The sequence below is a fragment of the Podarcis gaigeae genome (assembly GCF_964106915.1).
Source record: "Podarcis gaigeae genome assembly, chromosome: 4".
Lineage (NCBI taxonomy): Eukaryota > Metazoa > Chordata > Lepidosauria > Squamata > Lacertidae > Podarcis > Podarcis gaigeae.
In genome coordinates, this window is record NC_139677.1 from 51,493,153 (window position 1) to 51,513,145 (window position 19,993).

At 42.7% G+C, this 19,993-nt stretch overlaps 1 long non-coding RNA gene across 3 annotated transcripts; it reads left to right on the forward strand.

Moving 5' to 3' along the window:
• Positions 1-546: 546 nt before the first annotated feature.
• Positions 547-7,094, forward strand: LOC310842748. 3 transcript variants are annotated; one of them, XR_014563335.1, is made up of 4 exons: positions 547-742; positions 1,224-1,511; positions 3,229-3,519; positions 6,882-7,094. It is a non-coding gene; the product is annotated as an uncharacterized lncRNA (long non-coding RNA). The 3 variants fall into 3 exon arrangements; XR_014563336.1 differs by having other exon boundaries at positions 3,229-3,438; XR_014563337.1 differs by having other exon boundaries at positions 3,229-3,423.
• Positions 7,095-19,993: the final 12,899 nt, after the last annotated feature.

Below are 19,993 nucleotides of genomic sequence, written 5' to 3' on the forward strand. Positions count from 1 at the left end.
ATTTTCAATTTATCTCCTCTCCTTCAGATACCTGTCCGTATATCTCGGGCCGGATAAGAGAATTTAAGATAAGGAATATTTGAAAGGAACAAACAACCATCCTTGTGGGGTGTTAGAGTGGGGGAGTGTGCAGCGCATACACAGCTGTAGCTTTCGAAAAAGTCAGCTAAGCTGTTCAGTGGCGCAGCATTTGTCTGCCCAGCGATAGCTGTGAGAGAGAACAGTTTCTCCTTGACCTAGACGAGTGCTCTTGCATGCCATGTTGGCTGCAGTTTAAATGAGTAGGCTGATTACCTAAAATACCAGGCCATACTGGAGCAGACTGAGTCACACACCCCTCCCCTCCTGCACTCTCCCCAGTGGAATTAAGGGGCTACAGTCAGTGGCAGCTGCGGGGAGAGCGAGAAGTGTTTCATTTGCGTCAGTTTGCAGTGGAGCCTGACGGGGCTGCGTTCAGGGTGCTTTTAACTCTCTGTGACTGGCAGGTGCATGATGTCACAATGAGGTTAGCTATCTCGCAAGTAGATGGGGAGGGGGGGAAATAATGACAAGGGAGACAATTTAGAATTTCAAGGAAAGGGATGCACATCAAAGCACCAGGCGACAGCTCAAATCGCACTGCAGAGACACAGACAGATCTGCAGGAGCTGAAGGCTCTTTTCTTACCATTTTTCTCCCCCGTCTGCTTTTATTGTGCAGAAAAACTATCCATAGGGGAGGTCTCTGTGGAGTGCAGTTCTAGGTAAGGCTCATGTTGACCTGGATAGGTCTTGCAAGGGCTGCATGCTTTAAAGGTGCAGTTGTTGCTGGGTTTTGTACAATACTGCAAAACTAAGGGAAGTAGTTAATTATAAGATTCTAGCCGGGGCACCGAAGATGGTTTTAAAACATGTAGTTTTACAAAGATTCAGAGCCCCATGGAACTTTAACATTGCACAAGCTAAAAATAAATAAATGCCGATATAGCTATAGATTTTGGGTAACATACAGGATGGAGAGAGAGAAAATTCCTGTAATATGGGGTAGAGAAAAAGCTGAGTTTGCATGGTTAAGAACGCATGTGGTCTGACACCTCATTCTTTAGTTAAAAGTAGTTAAGATTACTTTAGTTTTTAAAAGCCATCATTGAGATGCTAGAAAACATCTGATATAACAGGAAAGATATATAACATCGCCACAAAATTGTACCACATCAGAATGGTTTTATTGATGTTGTTTCCTAGGAAACCATCCAAAGGCTGCAATCCTATGCTCGCTTACCTGGGGATGGAGTTAGTTCCTAAATCAGAGACTGGGAATCGCTATGCACCCCCAGATACTATTGGACTTTAACTCCCATCAGCCCCAGAAAGTATGAGCAGTGATCATGGATGGCAGCAATTATAGTCCAACAAAATATGGAGCGCCAGCAGTTCCACTTGCCTGTCCTAGGGAAACATGGTTAGAGTCATGCTGCAAATGGCCTCTGTCTGATTTCCTGGGAAGACAGCACTGACAAGCACTTGACACAGGTAGATAGCCATGTTGGTCTGCAGTAGTCGAAACAAAATAAAAAAATTCCTTCCCGTAGCACCTTAAAGACCAACTAAGTTTGTTATTGGTATGTGCATGCACACAAAAGCTCATACCAATAACAAACTTAGTTGGTCTCTAAGGTGCTACTGGAAGCAATTTTTTCTATATTGTCCTTGACAGTTAGGAAGTATAGCATTCTTTTTGTTTAGTTTTCAGTGGGAGGGCAGAAAAGGGTGGGTGGATTGATATGAAACCACCCTAATCTTTCAATCAGTCTAAAAGCATTTCCAGAAGGTCACTATTTTCTGGTGGGATCCAATCCCTTATCAGCAAATTCATGTTGTGCAATTAAAGTTCATTTGGCACTCTTGGGCAACAAATCCTCCCAAAACTGACTTCTCGTGAGAGCCAGTGTGATGTAATGGTTAGTGTGGGAGACCAGGGTTCTCCCCACTCAGCCATGAAGCTCAGCCTTACCTGGTTCACAGGTTTGTCGTGGGGATTAAATGAGGAGGGGAAGAACCTTGTACACCAACTTGAGCTCCTCCGAGAAAATGGTAGGATATAAATTCAATAAATAAATAATAAGGACAGAAAATGAACTGGAAAGTGTGGGATAACTAATTTTTTATTGGGGAGTGGGTGGGAGAGAATAACAATATTACCTCCACACAAACAAATGAGAATTAATTCTCAGTAAGTGCAGCTGATATCATCTAACCTGCCTGCAATCTTTGTGTGAACAAATCAGGATAGATTGGAAGCAACTTATGTTCCAAAGTGGGGGAGAGAAACTTTCAAGACACAGATGGTTATTCACTACCAGCACAACTTGGCTGCTGTTTCAAGAAGGCCAGCATAAATGCTAATGGTCCATGTCACAGAAATCACCACCACAGAACTTGGACCAATGTCTTCACTCATTTCGTTTTAGTTATCTGAGGGCACCAGCATTATGAACCACTAATGTAGGGTGAATTTTTACTCACGATATATTATGCAATTACTGACACCCTAGATTACTGGCAAATCAGTTTAACCTACTTTGAATTCAAGCTCGCATTATCAGCTCCCATGGTCATTTCTGGTATCTTGAAGGCCCTTTTGCTTTGAAATTTATTTATTAGTTACGTTAGTCTGACAACAACCTTGTGAAGTAGGTTAGACCGTAAGGAAAAGACTGTTGCCCCAGGTCACCTTGTGAGCTTCGGAGCTGACAGCAAATGCAAATTGTACTTTTAAAACCTGGATTCAAAAGTTACTTAAAGTTTAATGACACCCCCCCCACTGAAAAAGACAAAGAATCTTGAGGTACCTTAAAGACTAACAAATTTATTATGTGAAATACAGCCCACCTCATCAGATGCATGAAGTGTAATAGTCTGTAATACCACTATTGGGAAGGAGAACTGTGTTAATTTTGCATACATTTAACCTGTAATAGACTTATCACAGACAGTACTTTTTGCATTTCATTGCCCTTCAACTCCAGGCAAATGCACACCAAACATTTAAAGCATATTTTAAAAACAGGGCTTCCTTCAAAGAATGCTTGGAACTGTAGTTCGTTAAGGGTGTTGGGAATTGTAGCTCTGCAAGGGGTTAAATACAGACCCCAGGAGACTTTGTTTAAAGTCATGTGTTTAAAATGTATGGTGTGAATGTGACGACCTGCATTTCCCCACTTTGCATATTTCCCCATGTATATTTCAGCTGACCACGTCAACTGAAGATAATGCTTCATTCATCCGATGGAATTCAGAAAGACTTGTGCAACAATAAATTTGTTCATTTTTAAGGTCTCGCGGGATTCTTTGTGACTTTTGCTGCAAATTACTAACACAGAGCTACTCCTCTACAAAACGTATAACCATGTCAGCTGGAAATGACACGAGTGCATTTGAGCAGGCAGGTTTCCCTGAGGTAAACATGGAGGTGAGGGAAGAGATTTTCTGAGCTACTGCTTCAGTGTGTGCCATGGATTAAACCCCAGGGCACTTCAAGGTGTGTGCATGTTTGACAGTACTGAATATTGCAGTTTAAACTGGGGTTCTATCTTAAAAAAACAACAACACAAAAAAACAAACCCTGAAGGTTAAATGGTAAAATGTGAATTGGCTCTGAGTGGGGCTTTGAACCTGGCTTTCCTATAGCCGAACGCAACATTCCAGCCTCTAAACCACACCAGTTTCTAAAAATATTGGTTCGCCTGCATTGAGGAGAAAAAGAAGAGATATGACTGGCTCCACAAGCTGAAAAGAATTAACATGTTGCAATGACCTGCTCAGACCCAGGTGAGTGAGCTGGTCTTTTATTAAGTGAAGTGGCAGCCCAGAGTGGTTTTTCTCTCAGACCAGAGAACTCTGTGAAAAATGTCTTTGTGTTGGAGGAGGTCTTTTTTCGTTCGTGCCTCTGTGGTCTGACAGGCACAACCCTCAAAAAGAGGCATTTTTTTTCTTTTGTCCGGAATGTATGTCTTGTAAACACTACATTTTGTAGTCTGGCAATTTAAAAGGAACCAGAAGGAATGAAGACTTTGTTCATTTTGATTACATTATTCCTTTAGACCCAGGATGTCAAGCAGCGTGACAGGGTCAAAAGAAACAAAGCTATTTTTGTCACTGAAGCACAGGCGATACAACATTTTATCTGTCAGATAAGAATATCTTTTCTTTCAGCTAGAACATGCTGCTGTCACTTTGTTGAACCTTTTCTATACTTCATTTGACTGCTCCTGAAATGCAGTTGGAGCATTTTCTTTAACAGCCCTCCTCCCTTTTTGCCCTGTTTTGCCCTAAAAGAGTGGGTGAAAGCTTAAGAAATTTAAAAATGGGATTCTCCCTAGAACAGAGTTGGAAATTGTGCAGAGAAATGTGTGTGATCAATGAAGAAGAACCTTGGAATTGCAAACAGCTAAGCAAGTTGCACAGGAATCAGAAGTGCTTCTCTGCTTTTTGTCTAAGGCTGCATATTCCATTTTCTGGACATCTTCCTAACTGTTAATCTCTGCATTATACCTGAGCTTTCACAAAATATAAAAGCCAGTTCAATAAATTCAGCAGAATGTAGTGCCAGTTTGGTGCTCATTTCCATACTATTTGCTTCCAGAAAAGAAAAATCTATTTGCAGCCAACATCCGGCATTTGCAGCCTGAGGAGGCTGCCTCATTTTACCTAATGATAGGGCCTGCCCTCCCATTTGCCTCCAAATTTCCTTGAAGATAGTGACTATTGGCCAACAGGTGAAGCTTTGAGAACCAAATGAAGCTCACTGCCCATACTGCTTTGCTTGCAGGAGGTGCCAGTTTCTGGCGTCTCCTGGTAGGATGGGGAATGTTCCCAGTCTGAAAGCCTTATGAGCTACATTGGATCTCAATCTATGTGGACAATACTGAGCTAAAGGGATCCAAAGTCTCATTCAGTATAAGGCAGCTTTATATGTTTAATGTTCCTACTTTGTCTACTCACGGCTTCCGTGTGTGGCAGATGATACTTTGAAAACACCAGCACGGAATGGGAAACTGCAAGAAAATGTTACTTGCTAATGCTTAGGTTGTTCAATGTGGCAAATAGCAGCAGATCAAGTGATCTATGAATCAAGTGAAAAACCAAACATTTTTTTAGAGATGAAAGAGTATCAGGAAATAAGAGGAAATCATAAAAGCTGATAATGCCTGTCAGCTGCAATTTGTAGCTCAGTGGGTCCTTGATGATGACGAGTCCCAATGGAGATAATTTGAGCAGTTTTATTTTGAGACATCACTGAAATACATATTATGGTTTCTAGGAGATGGAGACTGATAATTAAAATAGCTTTGATTTTGAAGATTTGGGATAGATACAGTGGTTTTGGGATATGGAATTTTAATCAAGGAAATTTAACTGGCAACTTTAGCAACAAGGGAAAATAATCAATAATTAAATTTAAGGATCTGTTTCTGGAAGGGGGAGCTGTTTTGTTACTCAAAAGAAACAACTAGAGGACAAATATAGTAAACAGGCAGTTGATATATGAGTTATTCCAGCTTGTACATGTATTATATGATTATGAAACAATGAGTTGAAAGAATCCCAAAAGGATAAGCTATATAAAAGACTGGGGGAAACAACAGGGGACACTAGTCACTGAGGTATGTTGGAATTTCACCTGAACCAGATGATTACACCAAGTATCTGATGTTGTGCTAAGAAACAACAAAAAAAAAATCAGGACAGTTTTGAAATCAGTGGGTAACATTAGTGCCGTTTCAAAAGGTTCAGTCTACCATCTTGATTCAAAATGGTGTCCGATTGTATCCCAACATAGACAAAAACCTGCTCCTTGATGCCAGGAACCATCATGTCAAATTTGCTTGTAGTATCTTGAGAGGTGTTCAGATATGTATAGCAAAATGTATAGCAGAAGATGAGGGTCCTACTAAAGAATGTTATTGAGATCATTTTACAGCTCTTGGAGGCTAAAGGAGAAGACAGAGAGAGGGAGAGGGAGACGTGGATGTATGGGTTAGAAACAGTGCTGGTAATGAAAGGCATTTATTTGCCTTTGAATGAATTTTCAGTCGGTTGAAACCAATCGCCCCAACCCGTCTCCCATTCTTGCCTTCTAGCATTCTTCCATTGGCTAAGGATATATAAATTATGGAATATTTACACTGTTATGTAAACAAGGAGGATATATTTTAAAATATTTTAAAAATACACATTGACGTCATCCAGATATTTGGAATGTGGATGGAGCAACTTCTGCAAAATCTTGCTGCATTTTTAAGAGGTTGAGCAGGGCTATCCCTTCCATTAGGCATAATGAGGCAACTGCCTCATGCAACAGGTTTTCTGGGGCAGCAGTAAGAGTCCCTGGCTATTCTTCCTGAGCAACCAGCCATTCCCTTCTGTTGCCACATAGCCTCCTTGCCCCCTGCAGTGTGTCTTGCTGCTTCAAGTGTGATGGAGGATGCTATTCCGCCACCAGTGTTGAAGTAAGATTCAGTTCCCAGTCCAGTCAACTACCATACATGGAATTTTGTTTTTTTGGGGGTACCATCTTGCATTTTTCTTTTGGCAAGAAACTGTTTCAGGCTGGCCATGGGTTTGGATGAGCCAACTACAGCACGGATGCCACATGTAACACTAATAGCATCAATTTTGTGGCATGCCTGGATGAGAACAGGATACTTCATGGGCCTGGACAGAGTCAGCCTTAAAGACCTGCCTGTCTGCCTCTCCTCTGCCTGTTCCAGCCTGCTTTTCGCAGAATAGGTTTGTCCATTAGGAGCTGTATCTAGCCAGACAACAAAGAGAGAGAAAATGCAATTTCAAAGTCGTTTGTTAACATGTCACTGAACTAACCAAATGTTTTGTTTTTCCCAGGGCCGACAAGATGGGGGAAGATGTGGGCACAAATTGCCAGGGCCCGGCAGTCTGGAAGGGGGCTCAGGGCCTGACTGCCTTGCAACTGTTTTATGTAATCCTTAGCAAAATATATGTTTCCTGTTCAATGCACACACGATTCTGAATAACAGCTTGCGAACTTGTGCCGTGAACCAAGCGTTTCCGAATATTTATACTGTAGTCTACACGAACATTCACTTCTGTGCTTCGACAGTTTGACAAGCCAGTCTCATCTAATTATGCACAGTTACGTTTGTATGTTTTTGTAAGTGAACGCTTTAGCTTAACCTTTGCATTTGGGGGGATGTTTTTGGTTGGAGAACCGCATTGCAAAATCCAGAGAACAAATACATGCACTAAAACTTTTTTAAAAAAAATTGGAATAGATGCAAAAGTCCAGAGATGTCCCCACTCACAGCAATTTGTTACAAATATGAATGAGCTGATGCCACTCTTTGGGGTGATTTACAACAATGGAGGGTATAATGGTATAATGGATGGTATAATGATTTGATTGGATGGAAGAGGCTTTTTAAAGACAGGATTTTAAAACCGTATGAAGAAACAAGCAAAGAGATAGTAGTAGTAGTAGTAGTCATAATAATAAAATTTATTTATACCCCACCCTCCCTGGCCAGGACCAGGCTCAGGGCGGCTAACATCAAAGTATGATACATTAAAAACATAAATCAATCAATTAAATTACAGCTTAAAATCACATTTGGAGCAGAATAAAATCAAGTGGCAACCCATGGATTATAACTATAGGGGATAGGAACATTGAGTGGGACAATACTGACCATCTTTATTTCAATACTTCCAAGTCAGACACATTACCCCCTGCTTGTTGATAAAAATTGGCCCTTTAAGGAAAGCAGAACTTAAAAGCTTAATGATAAAAGCACTGAAACAGAAATTACTGAGAGATATATATAATATTTTTATGATCATAGATTTATTTAAAAATCAACATATCAAACCAGATTTATTTAAACATGTTAGACCAGATGGAATGAGGGAAGATATTCCTGAAGAAGTATGGAATTGGGTCTGACAGAGCTTTCCACAGCAGATTGTGAGCACAAGGCTTTAAAAGAAAGCTTTTATAAATTGATATTTTGCTGGTATTTAACACCCACAAGACTCAATCGCAGAACCAGCCCACCCATGAAATGGGCAGTAGCCTCGGGCAGCACCCATCAAGGGGTGCCACCCCATTCCACCTCCTGCCTCCCCACAGGGGCAGAGGAAGGGGGTTCAGTGGCGGCGAGCTGCCCCAGATGTCACCACTGAGGGGAGAGACAAAATGCGGGGCAGCACTCACCGTGGGGCCTGCAGTGCGCCTAAGCCATGCGTCTCTCCTGGGAGTCATGCGGTGGCTTGAGCGCCCGCAGGCTCTGCGCAGCCCCAAATGGTCCACCAGCCGCCTCCCTCTCAGCTGTAGGGCAGCTGAGTGGCAGGAGGCAGGCAGACTCCTCTGAGGCCCCGCGGAACAACCTGCCCCAGCTGGCCCCGCCCTGTGGGCAGCTGTCCCTACCCCTGCAGGTGGCTGGCCCCGCCCCCGGGCCACCCCAGGCACCCACTGCCTCCTCTCTTGCTAAGTTGGATTCTTGAGGAGAAGCTCTTACAGAGTTTGCTCCTCTGTTGTGGGGATGGTAGCAGGGCGTTTCTCCTTAGGGGCCAAAACGCCTTAGGCCACCCCGCAAAACAGCCAGCACATGCTGGAGACAAGAAACACATCATATTTCTATGTCTTTGTTTTGTCCCAAAATAATGATCATTTGGGTGGGCAGAATAATTGAAAGTGAAATAATAACAGGGTGCAGACTTTGGGCTAACTCATTCAATAGATTACATGGAAATATGGTCTGGTCTTACCAGAGGTCATGGAGCTCACCATGCACCTTCTAATAGCCACTCAGCTAGCAATCTGCTATAAATGGTGGAGGGGATGGACTCAAGGGCACCTACAGTAGACAATTGGTCATTATAGTAATGGAAGCATTCCTACAGGGCAAAATTAACCAACATATTGAAATTGAAGAATAGCAGGCAACTTAATGACATATCAGTACAACAAGATGTAAAAAAATATCTGCCCAATTATATTGTTGGAAACGTTTTAAGGAACAATCTTTTTTAATGATGTCTCTGACCTTTTGCTGGATTATACAGATGTGTTTATATTTTTATACTTAAGCATGTGGGATGTTTCTTTATATTTCACATTTGTTTTATGCTTTGGTGCACCATTTTTATTTTAAGCAAACTGAACCAAATTGCCTGCTCATTTGTAGCTCATGAAAGTGTTGATTGAGGACAGGGGTTATGTTTTTATTCCCTGACATCGTCTCTTTCCTTCGAACAGCTGTGTGTTGTGTGCAGTTTGGGTGGAAGGAGAAGCCAGGGTGTGAGCTTCTGCTTGCTATTAAGAGCTCATTGCAATTGGGAAAGCAACATAATCAGGGATGTTGATTTCTGTGTTGATTGGGAAATATCACATTTGTACCAAATTTCAGGGTTCCAGATCATTGAGGAGAACTCTACGGGTTAGTCATTGAGGCCCAATGCTCTCTCATACCATACTCTTTTTCTTCCTCAGAAGCTGCTAAGATAATTCCCATCTCATGGCAAAGTCAATGTCTTTGATCTTCCTCATTACAGCTGGGGATCTTAATGGAAGCTTCCTCCTTCTTTTTTGGAAATAGGAGATCTTGGCCTTTATTCACTTTCCCGAAAAGTGAAAATAATCAATACAGCTTTAAGTAGTTATGTGCACTCTAGAGAGGGTTGAGGAAAAGGTGGTATGGCGTTTCTGCGGAGGCCCAGTATGGTTACTGACCCATGAAAGAAGGTTTGTGGTTAGCTTGTTTATTTTTATGTTTTGTGGGCATGAAGTAACTTTGATGGTTCAGCAATGAATATTTCATCCCTTGTGGGAAAAATTCTTCTGTGACCCTTTCCCCCTCAAACTCTGCATGGGACATGAACCCACAGCCTTGCACAATGTTTCCAAGTCAGTTCTTTAGAACAGCAAAGCCTGCATTTACGCAGTTTTCTCACTGAGAGTGTCCGCGTTAGGCAATCTGTCCTACCGTGAAGCAGTGAGGCAGCTACCTTAGGCAGAAGATGCTGGGGACAGCAAATGACAGGAAAGTATTGCATATCCTGCAACTGCCCCAATTAAATTGGGACATCCTGGTTCACAGAGCCCAAAAATGCATGTTTTAGGGTAAAACATGCAAAATTGTGACCTTGCGCAAGATCCGTGATCTTGCACAGATCACACAACTTTCACGGGAGCAGGGCCAGAAATACGAAGGTCCCAGTTGCCGCAGTCAACAAAGAGAAAAAAAATTCAAAGAGAGAAACAAACCCAGTTTCCCCTCCACCCGTAACTGCTGTAGTGGTTAGTGCTTGGTCTCAGTTTTGGGGCAAGGTTCAAGAAGACAACTCTTCTTTCATTGGAAAGAGCTGCTCTGACCTTCCTTCAGATACAGGTAATAGGAAACAGCTTGTCTCCATTTATTCCTGGCTCTGCAGTGCATCACGCCTAACTTAAGCTGCCATGTTCCATTATTGTGCTGTTCTGATGTGTTTCTTGTACCTCTGTCTGGAAGCTGGATGAGAACGCTAGTAAGTTAAAAGCCGAGGGCCACCCCTCTATGCTCCTTCAGTTGCCGTATTTTGAAGTAGACAGCCTTGCAGCTCAAAACCATATAGCAAGCATCCAGCTGAAAATAGATGTTCAAAACAAGAGGGGTGTGTGTGTGTGGGGGTGATCCTAAGAACGCCTCAAGTAATTGAATGTTGCTGGTAGTTGAAGGCTGTTTATGAGAGCAAACATTCCAGTTTGAGAGAGCAGGAAGCTGTCTTGCTCAGACATCACGACAGAAACAGAAACCATCATATTCCTGACCTCTTCCTCTCCAGGCAGCACAGCAAAGCTCTGTCTTCTTACTGGCACATCCTTGGGTCACTCCAGGGAGTCACGATGCAGATTTTCCACTGGCGTCAAATGTGCACAGATTTATAACCTGGGGCTCATGAGAGCAGCTAAGGAAGAAAATGTTTTTTAGATAACTGGCATACCTAAGAAATCATCTAATATGGGTCTTGATACTGAAAGGTCAACCATTTCCCAAAGGGCGTGAGAAATATTTGATTCCTTCAGCTGTGTGTATATAGTACTATATTATGTACACATAAGAAGTCACCTCTAGCTTAATAGCAACTTTTCCACTCAGAAAGTTAGAGATGGGCTGATGTTCTTAATCAGGCTTCTTCTTCTTTGGCCGGGGAGGGCGGGAGATGGCCAACTATTGTATTCTTCAGGCCAGGCAATTATCCAGAGCATAGGAGCGGTGACGGAAGTGTGCACTAGCAGCCTCAGAAGTGATCATACCTAATAAAGTAGGTGCCATGTAAGGGGATCCTAATAAATGGTGAGCACCCCAGAATCGTAACAAAGGGTTATATCCAACCCTGCACACCTGAAGTTTCTACACAAACAATGAGATTTCCCCTTCCTCTCTTCTCCCCCCACACAGTCAAAACTAGGAAACAGCAGCATTTTATTGATCTCTTTGAAACAGCACCATTATCGATATGAATAAACACTTAAGATTGTGAGAACCTATCAGCCATCTACGGTACTTCTTTAAGCGATGGACTAACCCGAAGAATAAGTAGAGACAAAACAGTAATGCTGCATTTCAGCACACATTTAAGAAATCAACAAACCTCTCTGCATTTGGACTATGGAAATGCATCCCCTTTACAAAGTGAGTACATGTAGCTGCTATACAAAAAAACTACCCCAGTGGTTGTATATTGGTGCTCTCCTGGTGCCTTCAGAGAGAATATCTTCACATAGGCCAATCTTTATAAATATTCAAAGATCGGATCTCTATACAGGAGAATTTGCTGGCATAAAAAAAAAATGCGAAAGGAAAACCCATGTACGAATATATAGTTTTTAGCATCACATTAACAGTTACTTCACCTATTTGCAAATGTATCTCTGTACCACCGTACCATAAAATACCAGGTTGGTATACAACATTATCAGGGACGCGGGTGGTGCTGTGGGTAAAACCTCAGCGCCTAGGACTTGCCGATAGCATGGTCGGTGGTTCGAATCCCCACGGCTGGGTGAGCTCCCGCCATTCGGTCCCAGCTCCTGCCCACCTAGCAGTTCAAAAGCACCCTTAAGTGCAAGTAGATAAATAGGTACCGCTTTATAGCGGGAAGGTAAACGGCGTTTCCGTGTGCTGCTCTGGTGCCGGTTCGCCAGAGCAGCTTCGTCACGCTGGCCATGTGACCCGGAAGTGTCTGTGGACAGCGCTGGCTCCCGGCCTCTAGAGTGAGATGAGTGCACAACCCTAGAGTCTGTCAAGACTGGCCCGTACAGGCAGGGGTACCTTTACCTTTATACAACATTAAAATAAAAAACACTGTTAAAAACAATACAGGTAATCATTAAAGTGACATATATGTAAACAACCACTTGGATTGGAGCTCTTAAAAAGCTATCAACGTTGCCTTCCAAAAAGTTTCTGTTTCTTTTCACACCAATGCAGATGAGAAGTAGTATTGTGCTTTTCCTGCTAGGCGCAAGACAGTTCCAATTACCTGGCTGCTATCTGTGGACAGAATGTGTTGCTGGTGGTCACTGAGCTTGGCTGCTAGCTGCAGCCAGGTGCTTTTCATTCATTCTAGAAGCACTGTCCCTTAAGTCCTCAGCACAGCAAGATGACAATTGCCACACAACTCCCCCATCATAGGCACATTCCCAAGGATCATCTTTCCTTAGGAATGAATTTGTTTCGAGAGCGATCGGGTGGCAAACAATGCACTCTGCCAGCTGGGATTTGCAGTTTCTGTACTTAGCTTTGGAGGTGAGGCATAAACCTTCTACCCTCCTGGCAGCTTTTGCGTAAGCATGGATGGAACTGTTGAGTGCTATCTGGCAGTGCTAGTGGGAAACAAAAGATTTCTGTAGCTAGTCAAATCAGCCTTGAAATGTTATTGACTCTGTTAATGTTGCCAATATACAGGGCAGTGGTCAAATAAAATAAAATAGTTTTGTCACCAAACCTGACCTGAAACCTGAGTGTGGTGCTGATAATGCCAAGGTCACAGGTTCGATTCCCATACAGGCCAGCTGCATATTCCTGCATTGCAGAGGGTTGGACTAGATGATCCTTGGGAACCTTTCCAACTCTACAATTCTCTGATTCTATGAAACCCCCACAGGTCTACAGAGGAATCAATGTGGAGGCCATGTTCTGTTTCTAAGTTGTGTTGCATCTTAATATCCCACTCTAAGCAGAGTTTCCAAAACTTGGGTTTCTAGCTGTTCTTGGACTACAACTCCCATCATCCTTAGCTGGCTGGACCAATGGTCAGGGCTGATGGGTACTGTAGTCCAAAAACAGATGAAGACCCAAGTTTGGGAAATCCTGATCTAGAGTAATAGATGCACTGGGGGTTCTCTTTCTCTTTCCCTGTTAGAAGGAAAATGCTCCAAATGGGCATCTTTTGTTTTTCTTTAAATAGGAGCTACTGTAAATGCCGAAATACAATCTCTCTTGATGGTCTTGTTTGAATTATTCTCAGTTTTACAGAAGGAGTTTCCCTCCATTTTCTATTTTCCTATCTCCACTTTATAGGAAGAAGCCTTCCTGAATGTGAACTGCCCTCTAGCCAGCTCAGGGCACCTGCATGGCAGCAACTGTCCAGTGGGATTGTGTCATCCATTGCATCCGCTTCATGGAAGGCAGGACTGTTGTGCCTTGGGTGGGGAACAGAACAAGATGGTCTTTGGTTTCTGCCAAGTCTCTTTCTTTCTAAAAGCTGCTTTCTAAGATTTTTAATCTGTGGAAACAAAACCCAGGAAATGGTTATCGTATCAACAGGTAGCCTGGTCTGCTCTACCAGAGACACTATGAGGTTGGGTTAGATAATATCCTCTCTTTCCTGCCTAAATTCAGGGGAAAATATTTTCAATTCTCCTACACACACACACAATGTTCAGGAGGCAGGGAGAGGAGAAAAAGTAGCTTCTCCTGTGTTGGGATAGTGGAGGCATCCCAGGCTACCTTCTTAGGCCAAGTTTGATTAGAGGGACATGAAGTCTCCCTTATATTTGCTGCCAGGCAAAACAAAACCCTGCACATTTTGAGGGCAGATGTCCTTCCCTCAAAATCCCGCTTTCCTTCCAAGCTTTATTCAACAAATCTTCCATACCCTGGCCTTTGTTGCATCCAGGGTAACTGGTACACAGAATTGCCTTCCGCTGCCACGGCTATTAACTGCATCTTCAATTACATGCTCGGCTTGTGAAATCCCTGCAGGAAACCACACCCCAACCATACTTCTCTTTCAGGCGTTTTAGTCATTTATGGTAAGCTTATGTAACCCTCGGGCCACCCAAGGGCCAGTTTCATAAATTGTGGAGGGTTGTTCTCATTCGTCTCATGAGGCTCCACCCACGAAACCTGGGAACCATTTTTGACCGGGTGACTTGCCACGCCACTCACTCACATCGGGAGTGTGTAATGCCAACCATCTGTTTACTTCAACTTAATAAGTGAAAGAGAACAAAGTTTTCTAGTAAATATCAAGTTCTCTCCCTCCACCCCAGCTGTGGCACAGAGTTCACTATGCAATCCAGGAGGTGACTTACTTTGCAGCCTGGCTGTCCTATTAATTTGCAAGTTAATTGGTCAACCAATCTGGAGTGGCTCAGGCTTGAAATCTTGAAGCCACCAGGTCAGGATTTTAAGTGGCAATTCTATTTGAGCCGTGTGCTCCATGTCACCTTCTCTCTGCAGCTAGTTTGCCCAGCTTCTGTTGCAGGTTCTGCTACTAGGTAAAGTCATGGCCGACTCTGGGGTTGTGGCGCTCATCTCACTTTATTGGCTGAGGGAGCCGGCGTACAGCTTCCGGCTCATGTGGCCAGCACGACTAAGCCACTTCTGGCGAACCAGAGCAGCGCACGGAAACGCCGTTTACCTTCCCACTGGAGTGGTACCTATTTATCTACTTGCACTTTGACGTGCTTTTGAACTGCTAGATGGGCAGGAGCAGGGACCGAGCAACAGGAGCTCACCCCGTCGTGGGGATTCGAACCACCGACCTTCTGATCGGCAAGCCGTAGGCTCTGTGATTTAACCCGCAGCGCCTTGCTGCAAACTTACCTGAAGAGTGAAGTAGCTGTATTGATTCATTAAAGGGGCGGATGGGATGGTAAGAGAAATCGCCAAATCACAGCAGCGTGGGACCCAGGGGCATAGCTATTTGATAATTTTTCAATACAGTGACCTCTTCAGCACCACACCACACACATTTTTCATCACAGCCCTCCACACTTCCATACCTATCCAGTTTGTTTGCCGTTCTTGCATATCATTCTATCGCAACCACACGTTCTTATTATTTGTATTGTACATCTTGTGTCATGTTGCCCATTTCCAATATCCCGCCCATGGACCTTGCATGAGCTACCCATTACCTCCCCTAAATCTCCTTGCACTTCTTCCAGCGGAAAGAACGGAAATACACGCACGGTTCTTACTTTGAAATTTTTATTTTTTAAAACGTATTTCCAGGAAATTGTTAAATTGCTACTTTGCTTCTACTGAACTACATTGCTCACTGTTATTGCAAATGCATTGTGACACAGGCAGCATCACTGTATTTCACACGAATTGCTGCAGAATGGTAGGGGCAAAAAATAGTGCAGAAAAGGGGGAAACTTTCAGCAGAGTACTCCTGATGGGGCTCGATTGCATGCCATAGCAGTGATTCTTCCACTAGGTGGCTACTGCTCAGATTGTGTCTTCCTTCAAAAGCTTGCACTTCTTTCACCAAACAGTTCTTAGGGTCTCTGAATGAGTTTGGACAGCGATTGGATAACTCTTTTTTGTAGAGACCAAAGCATAGCTATGGAATTTTGACCACTACTGAAGCTGTAGGCAAACTTGTTTATTAGCAAGAAAGCATTCAGCTGTTTCTTTGCTTTTTTTTAAAAAAACCAACTAAAAACAAACCCTGTCCTTCTAATTCTAATTATTATTATTTTTACAATTGAGTCCAACACTTATCAACTTTGACTTGTTCATTTGTGTGGCAAGTTCATACTAGTATTTTAATGCATGCAAAGCTCTTAATTCCTGCAGCAGACTCCAGATTTCAAGAAACTGGAGAAATGCCATCCCCTTCATAAATCTGGGTTTAGTATTAGCACAGGTTCGAGCCCATACAACATGAGTCTGTCATCTTGCCTGACTTCATGAAATTGAAAACAAACACAGCCTTTGTCCTGCTATAAAGTGCTCCCATTAATGAAATGAGAGCTTATGCAGTCCATCACAAGGTATGTTGGATTTAAGCTACAAGATCTGGTTTCAAAGCTCTGCTCAGTCATGCACAACTCACCTTTTCTTGGGCCCAAGTTCCTCAGCTGCAAGGGCTGAAAAGCAGCTCATAATGATTCCTGCTCTTCTGGTTGTCTCACTGCTTACAGTCTTCTAAATGCTTCAAGAACATTAATGCAATTTCTCTCTTAAAATCCTTTGTGACTGTGTATGGAAAAATAATATACTCATCCACACTTTGGGGACATGCAAGAGAACAAAGAATAAGATTGGTTGAGTCTATGCCCTGGGTCCAGCACTTGCATGAGCAGAAAACCACTCAGTTTCCTACTGCAGCCCCCAGGGACGCATCCCATGCAAGTCCAGAGGGTCCATTTACCCCCCAGAATGACGTTGTTGTTGGCATCTATCTGTCTCGAGTGACAATGGAGTGGGTCTCCAGGGGTGAAGTCAAATCACTGTGTTAGCAGCACCAAAGTGACCACTGTGGGGCAGTGTGTATGGAGCTCCTGGGCTGCCAAGATGACAAGACCCTCTTCTTGGCCTCACTGACGTGGTCCAAAGGAAAACAGAGTAATACACTGGGCAGTAACTTGGCTGCAGGAGATGCCAGAAGGAGGTATACAAGGCTTCATTCAACCATCTTAGGAACCCCACTCCAGATTTGTGTAGGGTTTAGTCCTTAGTCTTTTCTTCTCCCAAATGATGTAGGGAGGCTGCAATAGGAGGGAGATGAGATAGAAAAAGCCTAATGCATGAGCTGAGTTCTGCTCAATCATCTCTGGATCCAACCTAATATAGTAGTACCTCAGGTTAAGAACTTAATTTGTCCTGGAGGTCCGTTCTTAACCTGAATCTATTCTTAACTTGAGGTACCACTTTAGCTAATGGGGCCTCCTGCTGTGGCCACGCAATTTCTGATCTCATCCTGAAGAAAAGTTCTTAACCCGAGGTAATATTTCTGGGTTAGTGGAGTCTGTAACCTGAAGCATCTGTAACCTGAAGCGTCTGTAACCCAAGGTACCACTGTATGTGTAGAATGCCTAACCTATGGCTAGGTTGTTGAGCCGAGCCCCTAGGCACCCTCCTCTTTCACCTTGTGCTAAAGGAACTACACTGCCTGCCAATTAGCTACCTGAACAATTGGGATCAGGTTACCTGAAGGACTGCCTGCCCCTGTACGAGAGCTGGTCCAAGACATTTTGCTACCTGAGGCAAAGGACAAGATGGTAAACCCCCTTCCGTGTTCAGAAGGTGATTGGACTGAGAGCTGACTCAAACGTCAACACTGGCAACAGCATAGCAGCATCCCCCAGCACACCTGAGGGCCGCTGTCTATTTTAGAGGGTGTTTGGCAGGCCACCTGGAACATCCACTTCTGCCCTCCAATGAAGTAGAACAGCCAAGGCAGCTGTACTGTTGTTCCCCTCAGCAATGGCTGCCTGAGGCAGTTGCCTCCCTCTACCCAATGGTTGTGCCAGTCCTGCCCTATACACACCTGTAATATCATTTCGATCATCTAGATATATTCTGCACAGGGCACCACACCCTGCAGAATATCAGAAGACAGTGGCTCGAAAATGGGCATTTTCTGCCATTGTCCCTGCACTCTGGAATGTCTTTCCTCTGCGATACCTAAAGCATTATCCATAAGTTGTAAAGATGTATCTTCTTTTTTTACCAAGTTGTAAATAAGTAATTAAGCATATTTTCTTTAAAGAAAATGCTTTGTCTTGCCATGTACAAAAAAATAACAGATTGTCATGGTTTGTTTATTTGTACTATTTGTAAAATTTAATTAAAATTATATAAAAAATAAAGACATACATTTTTGCCCAGGCTTTCCCTGACCCATAAGATTGGACCCTGTTATTACTAAATTTTTGTTTTTATCTCTGTGTTTATTATGTTGTTTTACTGTTGTTTTATACACCACTTGGAGATTTTAAATATTAAGCGGTTTAGAAGTGCTTTTAAACAAACAAACAATGAGCTTCCATAAGGGAGTACTAGAAGGAGCAGAAAAACAGATGCAAAACTGCACTGCAAACTTGGCATCTGTTCGTATTTACATTGCACTAAGTTTCATTTGAGATTGGTTAGGCTAAAAATAAGAGTTAAGGATAAATGCATTTTCTTTCAGTGTGCATATCTGTGTGTTCTGAATATCAAATTTCACCTTGTTTCTTGATTTGCAGCTACTGAAATGTAAGGCAAATACTTGATTTGCATATTCATGGTGTTTTGATCACACTTTTGAGCAGTCTCATGTCAGTTTGGAATAAGGAGATAGGAAAGTGAGATACTAGGACAAGAATAATTAAAAACTGAATAAAACAGCCCAGGAGTTCAAACAAAGACTAATCTCTTCTTTATATGCATGGAAAGTTTAATGGGATTCATCTATTTCAATACATTTTATTAACTTCAGATGTTATCTAGCGTATTGCTTATTTTCTCATAGGTTTAGGGAGCCAATTTTTTTCTTCTTATCTTAGTGCTGATATATGTTCATAAGATAGAACATCCTGGGAGTTAAGACTAGAATACCATGGAAGGGGAAGGGGGGGGAGTTTAGCAGTGTCTATCCCAGATCACTAATCAAATACGTAATCCTGTTTGTTTGTTTGTTTGTTTGTTTGTTTGCTTGCTTGCTTGCTTGCTTATTTGTTTGCTGTCTACCTTGGACCAGCTTTCTTTTTCATTCTCACTAAAATGGTGCCTGTTCCACTGAGACCATTTGAAACTGCAGTTATTGTATTTTCAATTACTACATGCCCTGTTGAATTGCACACCTGGAACCAGTGCTTTTTTCTTTAAAAAAATAATGTTTAGGGGTACTCTCATTTTCCTACTCATATTGAAATACTCCCCCTCAATGAGGCCAAACTTAGATTCACAAAATGTTTAGGGGTATGTGTACCCCTGCGTACCCCCTAGAAAAAAGCACTGCCTGGAACTGTGGAGTTTAAAGTGATGTGCCACTAAGTGCAGCACTACTTTGCTTGTACCTTGGCAACTTTAATTATCTGACAGGCTTGATTCACACATGAAATGGACTGTCTGGAGAAAATGGCTTAGATCTACAGTTGCATGTGCTGGACTTCCTCACGCTTCCTCCCCAATGCCCCTAAAACACCTCCCCTGAGGATCTTTCCGATGGCATTGTATTTAGTTATTTATTTCCAAAACATTTAGATACCACTGGATTGTTTGAAGAAAAGCGGTTTACAGAAAATATAAAATTATCACTTAAAAAATTTACAGCCAGAATTTAAAACATACGTAAAGTACAGTGGTACCTCAGGTTAAGTACTTAATTTGTTCCGGAGGTCCGTACTTAACCTGAAACTAACCTGAAGCACCACTTTAGCTAATGGGGCCTCCTGCTGCCACCATGCTGCCAGAGCACGATTTCTGTTCTCATCCTGAAGCAAAGTTCTTAACCTGTAGCACTATTTCTGGGTTAGCAGAGTCTGTAACCTGAAGCGTATGTAATCTGAAGCATATGTAACCTCTATACGTAAACCATGTGATCCTGTATGGCTCCTCTTCTGTTTCCCAACAGTGACTTTGCAGGGATTGCCCAGGCAGATGAGATACATCTGGTAGGATCTAACCCAGAAAGGGACTAAGGTGTTTGCTTGTCAAGGAGAGGCATGAAGAAAAAAGAGACTCCTGCACCAAAATCCTTCCACTGAAACATTA